General features: G+C 42.2%; 2 long non-coding RNA genes across 2 annotated transcripts; one reads left to right on the plus strand and one right to left on the minus strand.

Annotated features, from left to right (window-relative positions):
• Positions 1-2111: 2111 nt before the first annotated feature.
• LOC134212889 (uncharacterized) lies at positions 2112-2679 on the minus strand. Its single transcript, XR_009979370.1, has 2 exons — positions 2554-2679; positions 2112-2449 (listed from the first exon to the last, which is right to left on the minus strand). It is a non-coding gene; the product is annotated as an uncharacterized LOC134212889 (long non-coding RNA).
• A 203-nt stretch (positions 2680-2882) lies between these two features.
• LOC134212892 (uncharacterized) lies at positions 2883-4049 on the plus strand. Its single transcript, XR_009979372.1, has 2 exons — positions 2883-3023; positions 3809-4049. It is a non-coding gene; the product is annotated as an uncharacterized LOC134212892 (long non-coding RNA).
• The last annotated feature ends 5395 nt before the right edge of the window (positions 4050-9444 follow it).

Here is a 9444-nt window from a genome sequence, read left to right on the forward strand (position 1 = left end):
AGTAATTTCTGGAGGAACTTCCGGAGTAATTCCTGGAGGAACTTTCAGGAGGAAATTCTGGAGGAACTTCCGGAGGAGTTCCTGGAGGAACTTTCGGCGCAATTTCTGGATGAACTTATGGAGGAATTCTTGATGGAACTTTTTGAGGAATTCCTTAAGCAACTTTTGGAGGAATTCGTGGAGGAACTGCCGGATGTATTTCTGGAGGAACTTCCTCAGGAATTCTTGGAGGAACTTCTGGATGAATTCCTGGAGGAACTTCCGGATGAATTCCTGGAGGAACTTCCGGAGGAATTGCTGGAGGAGCTTCCGAAGAAATTCCTGGAGGGACTTCCGGAGGAGTTCCTGGAGGAACTTCCGGAGGAGTTCCTTGAGGATCATGCGAAGGAGTTCCTGGAGGAACTTAAGGAGGAATTCCTGGAGGATTTTTCAGATGAAGTCCTCGAGGAACTTTCGGATGATTTCCTGGATGAACTTATTAAGAAATGCGTGGCGAAACCTTCGGCAGAGTGCCTGGAGGAATTCCAGTAGTAATTTTCGATGGTGAAGGTGATGTCCTCAAAATTTCTTATGAATTTCGTAATGCCTTAAAATTTCTTATGAATTTCGCAGAAATTCCATCAGGCAAACTTTTACCAAATTCATAGGAGTTCCTTCCGATATTATCCAAGAGTTGCTTCAGGAATTCCCAAAAGCTCCTCCATGAGAAAGAAGTATCGTCTAGAAATTTCCCACAGACCCTTTCAAGATTTCGTCTAGGAGCTTGCCAGGATATCCTTCAGGAACTTACTAGAAATTCCTTCAGACATTACTACCCAAGAATTCCCCCAGGTATTATCCCAAGAATACCCTCAAGAATTTAGCAAAGAGTTTCCTCAAGTATTTCCCCATGAATTCCTCCAGTAGTGCTACAGAAATTCTCTCACAATTTCAGAGTAATTTCTCCAGACACTGATAGGGAATTCTCCGAGAAATACCGCACAATGCCTTTCAGGCATTCCCCAAAACCTCTTAGCATCTCTCCAAGAAGTTCCCAAGAATTTAGCCAGAATTTTCTCCGGGAATCCTTCAAGAACTACTTCAATAATTCCTCAAATACTCTTCCAGAAATAAGCCATAAGCCTCTAGAAAGTCACCAGAAATTTGCTCAGATGAATCCTGCCAGATACATCTAGGAACTGCTCCAGGAGCTCCACTGAAAACTCTTGTGAATCTCACCAAGAATTCCTCAAGGTAAACCCTAGGACTTTCTCCAGGTATCTTCCACGAATTTACCAGACATTTTGCAGAAATTCATTAAAAATTCAGCAAGGAATTTTTCAAGGGTTCCTCCAATAATTACCCATAAACTTCTCCAAGAGCTCCACGCTTCTTCCGGAACCCACAAAGAATTTCTCCAGGTATTCATATAGACATCTCAAGAATCACTAGAATATTTAAATATTTTCGCATCGGTATACTATCCTGAATTTTTCAACTAACTTTATGCTTGATCGTTAAAGGAGCTTGATCGGAAAGTATTCAAAGTTTTCGTGTGTAAGAATAATACTTGGTAGTAAAGAGCAGAGGGGCCTTCCTTAGGCAACGAATTAAAAAAATGCTCACATGGCTCATAAACCTTGCATTTATTATTTTTGGAGGTGCTAAGTGAACACTTGACTGAATATATTAGTTGTACAAATCAATGGGTATTGTTAAATTTATACAACATGCAGACTACGGTGAGCTGGAAACGTTGTGAGTACGTCGAAAGAACCGCAAATGTAAAATATGTTCAGAATGGCTTAGAAGCGATCTTAGCTTTTAGCAGTTGAAACGAACTTGAGAAGGCTGAACATCAGGGTGACTGGAAGCAATAGGCCAGGGATGATTTTCTAGCGCCAAAGGATACTTCATTCGGTTTAGAATCATCTAGAAGAAGCTGTATTATAATAGTCAACCAACTATGTAAATAGTTACGGTATAGCTGTGAATTTCTTTCGGATACCAAACAGGAATTTCATAAATTCATGAAAAATACTCACGGGCCACTGACAGTTTTGAAAACCAACAAAAATGAATGCTATTTGTATACTATTAATACTAATCTGTAAAAACTAAAACAATAATCCTGCTCTCATGTAAATATAAGTTTATTTATAATCTGTACTGATCAATAAACATAAATTGTGTCCTTTCATCCATTATTCACAATACATGCACTATCCTTGCACTGCGGTCAGTTCTGGGTTTCTTTAGAAAATCTCATTCACAATTATTTATATTTCACAGTAACGGATATATCCTCAAACTCGTCCAACGGCTCTCCTGGATTTTAGATTTGTACTATCTTTGGGTTGATTGGTTGGCCACGACCCTCCCGCCCATCAAAGATCGAGCGTACTCCCCTTCCGAGATTCCGAAAGATCTTTACCATGTTTTGTTTTAGTTCTTTGATATGAATCCTTGCCTGTTAAAGATAAAGAAAAAAGGGTAAATCAAAATGAATATGAAAATGCTTCAAAAGCATCTGAATCAGCGGGAATAATGCATATATAACATTCTTTAGCTTACCACTATTGTAGGGCCGAATCGATGCTGATGAAACGTGGAAAACTGGAAAAACTAACTAGGAAAATCTCCAGAAAATTTTCCTTTTTGTCGTTGCAGCTTGCCACTTGTTTTTTGTTTTGGGGGTTTTGGTCTCTCCGCAGTGAAATTATATTCTGACAAGAGGGTTAACTAGTGTGCGTATCATCAAAAAATCAAGCATGCAGCCACTCCAAGAAAATCTCGGATTAACTTAATACGGCAAAATCGGTGTATTAAGTTCAAATCCGAGATTAAAATCGCGTATTATACCGCTTGGTGCTTAGCGAAATCGAGGATAATACGAGATTGGCGTATTATCCTCGTTGGAGCTTACCGCCATAAAAGTAATAAATAATCGGGCCACCGCGAAACGTCTCATAAAATGCCTTATTGGATTACGTAAAATGTTTCTGACACTATTAATCGAATACCAAATATTAGTCTGAACTCAAGTAAGTATAGTCTTCTACTACATGATGCAGTTCTTGGGCGCAATGTATATTTACTCACACAATCTTGTCATAAGATGAGTTCGTACAATTCCATTTAAAGGCTCCCCCAGACCTAAGCGATTTGATCGCCGCGACAATTAAGCCCCAAACGCAATACAACGGAACGGCGACGGAAACGGAAAATTTGACAGAAAATATATGGGCTAACTGTCAAATTTTCCGTTTCCGTCGCCGTTCCGTTGTGCTGCGTTTGGGGCTTCAGTCGCCGAGATTCTATCGTTGGGTCGCTGCAGGCAATGTTCTATTTAAGCGTCCATACTTCCATACCAATGGCGATAGAATCGCTGTCGCCAAGCGATAGAATCACGTCGCGTCTCGTGTGTTTAGAGGAACCTTAATTCCACCACTTGATTGTACCTTGACAGATACGTATTTCGATCTCAAAAGTAAGGCGTAAGGCCGTCTTCAGTGTCTCGTACTTGACTCGACTGTCGAAGACTCGAAGTCGAGTCAAGTACGAGACACTAAAGACGGCCTTACTGTTGAGGTCGAAATACGTATCTATCAAGGTACAATCAAGTGGTGGAATTAAATGGAATTGTACGAACTCGTCTTATATCACAAGTAAAGACATCCCACTAAAAACTCGAGATAATTTTCTTATCACACAATCTTTCAAATTCTTTTTATTTCAAATCCTTGCCTATGCCACGTCTTGGTCATTCCTATAATCCTTGGACCCAATCATGAATCTATTTTTATCAACTCCTTTTTTTCTATTGCAGCCTGCATTAAACTGCGGATAAACATATTTACGACGGATAAAACGGCCGATGAGCTCGACATCGTTTCCGGCATTGTATTATATTGGCATTGAATTGGTCAAAAATGATCTTTCTAGAAGGATTCCATTTGCTTGTTTGAAATTGTAAATATGATATGATATTCTTGATGTTATCAGAAGAAGAATTGTATTAAGACATCTCTGTGTTTTAAAATAATAATGATAGTAAATTAAAAAAAGTACTGACGCCTTCTTTTATTCACCGAAACAACTTGAATTTTTACTGAGTTCGTAAGATATATCGTAAGAATTTCATTAAACCAACTTATGAACTTTCATAAGGTTGCTCAATGGAATTAGTAAGGTTAACATAAGATAAACATATATGTTTATTATGGATCTGGTTCATCCAAAGTTCATGCAGGTCCATAAGTCTGCCTTATGTTTTCCAAACCGATTCCTTGTGGCTAATTTTCATAAGGCAAACTACTGAACGGTGGCAGGTCTTCTACGTGAGTGCACGCTACTCTAAATGTGCACTTACTGGGAGAAGGAGTTGACTCGATTCCAACCCTTTTGGATGAGGCCATCTTCGTTGCACGGATACAGGATAGTGAACTAACAAAAGTGAAGGAAGCGGTCAATTTGGGATCGATAAAAGATTACGAAATTCGGGATGAAATTTTGTACAAGAAAGTTGGAAATAAATCGTTACTATACGTTCCTTCTCAAATGGCGCCGTCAGTAATCAATAAGTTCCACAATGACATGGGTCATTTTGGCATAGATAAGGTATGCAGTATGATCAGGAGGGCATATTGGTTTCCCAGGATGCGTGAGCAGGTTCAAGCCCATTCAACTTCGTGCATTACATGTATTGCTTACAATCCTCGGAATAAGCGATATGATGGTGAACTGTTCAACGTAGAGAAGCCAACGGTTCCTTTTGAAGTTGTGCACATCGACCATCTGGGGCCATTGGAAAGAGGGAAGGGAAAAAATGAACACATCTTAGCGGTAGTGGACGCCTGCACGAAGTTCATCAAACTTTTCCCAACAAAGACGACCAAAACTACAGAGGTGATGAAAAACCTTCGCAGTTATTTCCATGCATATTCAACACCAAAGGTTCTCATATCCGATAGAGGTACGGCGTTCACCTCTTCAGGATTCAAACGATTTGTGGAAGATCACGGTATACGACACGTAAAGGTAGCGACTGCATGTCCTCGAGCTAATGGTCAGATTGAGCGATACAACCGAACCATGATGCCTCTGATTAGCAAACTCGTGGAAGAGAAAGGAAGTAGTTGGGATTCAATCATTACCGATGCGGAATATTTGCTTAACAATACCGTCAATCGAGCTACTGCAACAACTCCTTCAATACTGTTGTTCGGAGTTGAGCAACGCAGACGAATTGATTATGATTTAACGCAGTGTTTGGTGGAAACGAATGAAGAACTGGATGAGCGGAACTTACCTATTCTTCGTGACAAGGCATCATGTGAGAATCGCCGCCAGCAGGAATACAACAAACGAACGTATGATAAGCATTGCAATAGGAATACCCGTTATGTCGAAGCAGATTTAGGATGCTGCAGAGTAAATGTAGAACGAAATAAACTGAAGCCGAAATTTCGAGGTCCGTACATTGTGAAAAAAGTCGGCAAAAACCGTTACGTTGTGGGGATCTAGACAAGTTTCAAGTAACTGGAACAAGATTCGAGGGAATATTTGATCCTCTTACATGCCTCTATCAGAAAGTGAAATCCAAGAACGAAGAGAAAATCAGGTTGAGGTAGAAAAGAAGAAGATTATCAGGATATAGAATATTTAGAAGATGAAAGCAGTGACATGGAATACGAAAACATTGAGTATTTGGAGGATGATTAAGTATAAAATATCTTTTCAGATGAGTGATTGGTGCAGGATGGTCGAGCTGTAAGCTTCTAGCTTTGAAACCCATGATATTAGAGACCGTGTAGTTGAGTATAGGTAACCTGGGATTGGCGTGTAGACGGTTGTTGTTTGTTAACCGATCGAGAAATAAAGGTTGTGAAAAGTTATTCATTCCATTCGACGTGTATCCTTGCCATCCGGATCCAAGTCTTCACAGCTTCGAGTCGGCTTAATTGAAGATTCCAAAACTTGCGGTTTTCCTCAGCATGAAGGAGAGTATGGTCCTGCATCTTTGGCACGATTTGTCCGACGAACAATCGATACTCCGATGACCTCTGGGCAGACAATTAAACAAACAATTCGTTCTCGAACCTTGACCAATCTTTGCGTGCAGCGAGGGTTTAAAGTCGCTCAGCAATGATTAGCATGTGACTTTCCGCAAAATTCACATTTCGTTTCTGTCTCTGGAAGACACGACTGTATGAGATTTCTGCACCACGACTTGTTCGTTGCAGAAACATAACGGAGCCGAATATGACTTCTGACTGCTAGCCAAGACTCTTTCAGAATGAAAGTATGTTTCTTCAGGAACACCACATGTCTTCGTAGTCGGTAGCTCTCCATGCTTAACGGTTGACTCCCAAAGATGGCGCACAACGTTGTGTATCGTACACGTTTCAGATTCACAGACCGTTCACGAGAGTCGATAGCATGGCTCTTCACAAACCTCTCTTCAAGATTTGCCACGCGTGGAAGTAGTTGCCCTCGTTAATGGTCTTGGCATCAATTAGACCAGCTGCACTTTCGACCAAGGCTTTATCCAGATGGTATAGCTCCACTGGTGGCAGATCGGATCCTTATCCACAGATTCTTGAACGTGATCTTGAACTTCGGCCGACTTTCATGGCCATCGATTGATTACAAACGGTGCTTGTTGGTTTTGGTTACCTATCCTTGCGACGACGTTTGCGCCATCTTTCAGCATCGAGCTTGGTCAGCTGTTTCTAAGAAACAAAATGGAAACATATCGTGATGATGTCAACTCCTCATACTGTTGCTCATGTTCGCAGTCATCGTCAGAACGACATCCATGATTTGGTCGTGGGCAACGTTGTGATCCTTTACCTCAGCTTCCGTCGGCTGAGACTTCATCTCCATTTGGGCGGATAGTATTGAGGATGCAGACACCTTACCTTTGCCGCCATGACGGCGGACGAGTCGTTGGATGTTCTCCGAGCAGTTAACTTTTCCGCCAACTTCAGTGTTCTCTTCTGCTTCTTTCTTAACGGAGTAGAGGAATCTAGATAGACTCCTAAGTGCAGAACTAGCTCCAGAATCTTCAATTTTTGCTGCTTCAAAACACTTTCTTCCGGATGCCATGCCACTGTAGACACTCATCTCCAAGCCTTATGCTCGACGGTGTTGGAAACACAGTCAAGTCTATGCTCATACGCAACCGGTCACTTGCTAATCCAGGTGGCAACCAGAATACTACTTTTCTTCATAAATGGCGGCGTAGCACAATCACTTCGATGGCGGCTGTTTCGAGATAAATAAGTTGAATTTCTTTCCGTGTATGCCATACACCTTTGAACGTATGAGTCTTGAGAATGAGAGGGCTCAGCGCTTGGATTTTTAGTTATCTCGTACACATTGTGATCAAGGCCTTTCCTTATGGCTAAATAAACTTGATAAAATACAGTCCATTAGTGCTAATTTCACTGATTATCCGAAGGAACAGGCAGCCATTTGCTCACATGTGCACATGGTGCACCATCACTTTTAATTTTCCGACTTTTCGGAATCCACTTTCAACTTTGCACTTTACGATTCTTCATTTCATTCGGCAGGGACGGCAGACAGAAGGAACTCTTGAAATTCGTTGACCTGCCCCAGAGTACTACAGAGCGTGACAATACGGTCCACACAGGATCTTCCAGCACGAAATCCGGCCTGCTGACGCAGGAGAGTCGCATCGATCTCCTCCTGAATCCGGGCTGAGATAACTTTGCATAGAACTTTGAGTACGGTACACAGCACATAATTCTGAACACTGTAAATTGTATATAACATACATTTGATCCCAAGAGATATTATATTATTTATTTATTCAGAATAAGGCCAAGGTGCCGGTGCGGTATATAAGAGTTCTCCATTCGGCTCAGTCCATGGCTCACGTCGCCAACCACGCAGTCTACGGAGGGTCCGCAAGTCGTTTACCACCTGATCGATCACCTTGCCGCTACGCACCTCGCTTCTTGATCCGTCATCGTTGTCGAAAACCATTCTGTTACTCCAGCATTCTGGCTACGTCCCAGCCACCAGTCGTCCGATTTTCGCGGTGGAACCAGGGCTGACAATAGTCATCGTCATAGCAAAATGCCACAGTAGCGACGAGTTGAGTAGTGCTGTCCAATGAGCTTGAAGTAGCTCAGTTTCTTCCTGTCCTGCTCTGCCCATTTGTTGACAAAAAGAACAGTGGGACGGCTTCAAACTCTTCAGGCATACTTCATTGGACAACAGTTCCATTGCTATTGCGAATTTTGCGCCGTGTTCGACTCCCAAAAATTTGTCCCACCAAATATATTCCCCACAGTTTCTCCATATATGGATGACGTCTCCACTACAAGAAAGAGCTCTTGGGTGTGAAATAAGCGCGAAGAAAACGAATAGGTGTTGCTTCTGCAATGTTATGACAAGAATCTTTTTTCGCTTTCTTCAGACGATGGATGCACCGACAAACAGACATAACACATTGAACATTCACTCATCAAATTCATCGTCGTACACACTAACGACATCTGTTGTTTTCACTAAGTTGGGCAAATCACGAACCAGATGGCGGTAGTGAGCAAACGTCAAACTCGACCAAATGTGATGCGCGCTACGAGTGATCGATGGAACTAGAGGTGTTATGTCTGTTTGTCTGTGATGGATGGTTCTCCAACAGCTCATGAAACTCGTGGTTCATTCGCCTCCTCCGCGTCCGCCATCTGCACCTCACCTTTCGAAAACTCAAAGTGCGCGTTGGTCCTCCACGAGCATCGTCCAGGTCTCGTGTTCGTAAGGACTACCGGTCTAATAGCGTTTTGTAGATTGTCAGTTTGGTACGGTGGCGAACTCTATTCGATCGAAACATCTTGCAGTCCAAAGTACGTACGATTTCCAGCTACTATGCGTCTCCAGATTTATCTGCTGGTATCATTTTCGGCAGTCATCAGTGACCAAGTACACAAATTCTTCGATTTTTCACTTCGATTTCACCGATGCAAACTCGCGGTGGTGGCTCACATTGTCTTCTCTTGAACCTCTTCCTATCATGTACTTCGTCTTCGACGTGTTGACGACTAGCCCGATCCGCTTAGCTTTCCTTTTCAGTCTGATATGGCTTCCTCCATCTTCTCAGAGTTACGTGCCATAATATCTATGTCGTCAGCGAAGCCAAATAGCTGGACGACTTATTGAAATGTACCACTCGTGTTATCTCTGTTCTTCGTATTACCCTTCCAAAGCGATGTTGAATAGCAGGCACGAAAGACCATCACCTTGCCGTAACCCTCTGCGCCTTCGAAGGACTCAAGAACGCCCTGAAACTCGAACTACGCATCGATCCGATCAACCGTATCAGTTTATCCGGAAATCCGTGTTCGTGGATTAGCTGCCATAGCTGGTCCCGATCGATTGTATCATATGTGGCTTTGAAGTCGATGAATAGATGATGAGCAATACGTAACT

The sequence above is a fragment of the Armigeres subalbatus genome, chromosome 1 (assembly GCF_024139115.2).
Source record: "Armigeres subalbatus isolate Guangzhou_Male chromosome 1, GZ_Asu_2, whole genome shotgun sequence".
In the NCBI taxonomy this organism is placed as follows: Eukaryota; Metazoa; Arthropoda; class Insecta; order Diptera; family Culicidae; genus Armigeres; species Armigeres subalbatus.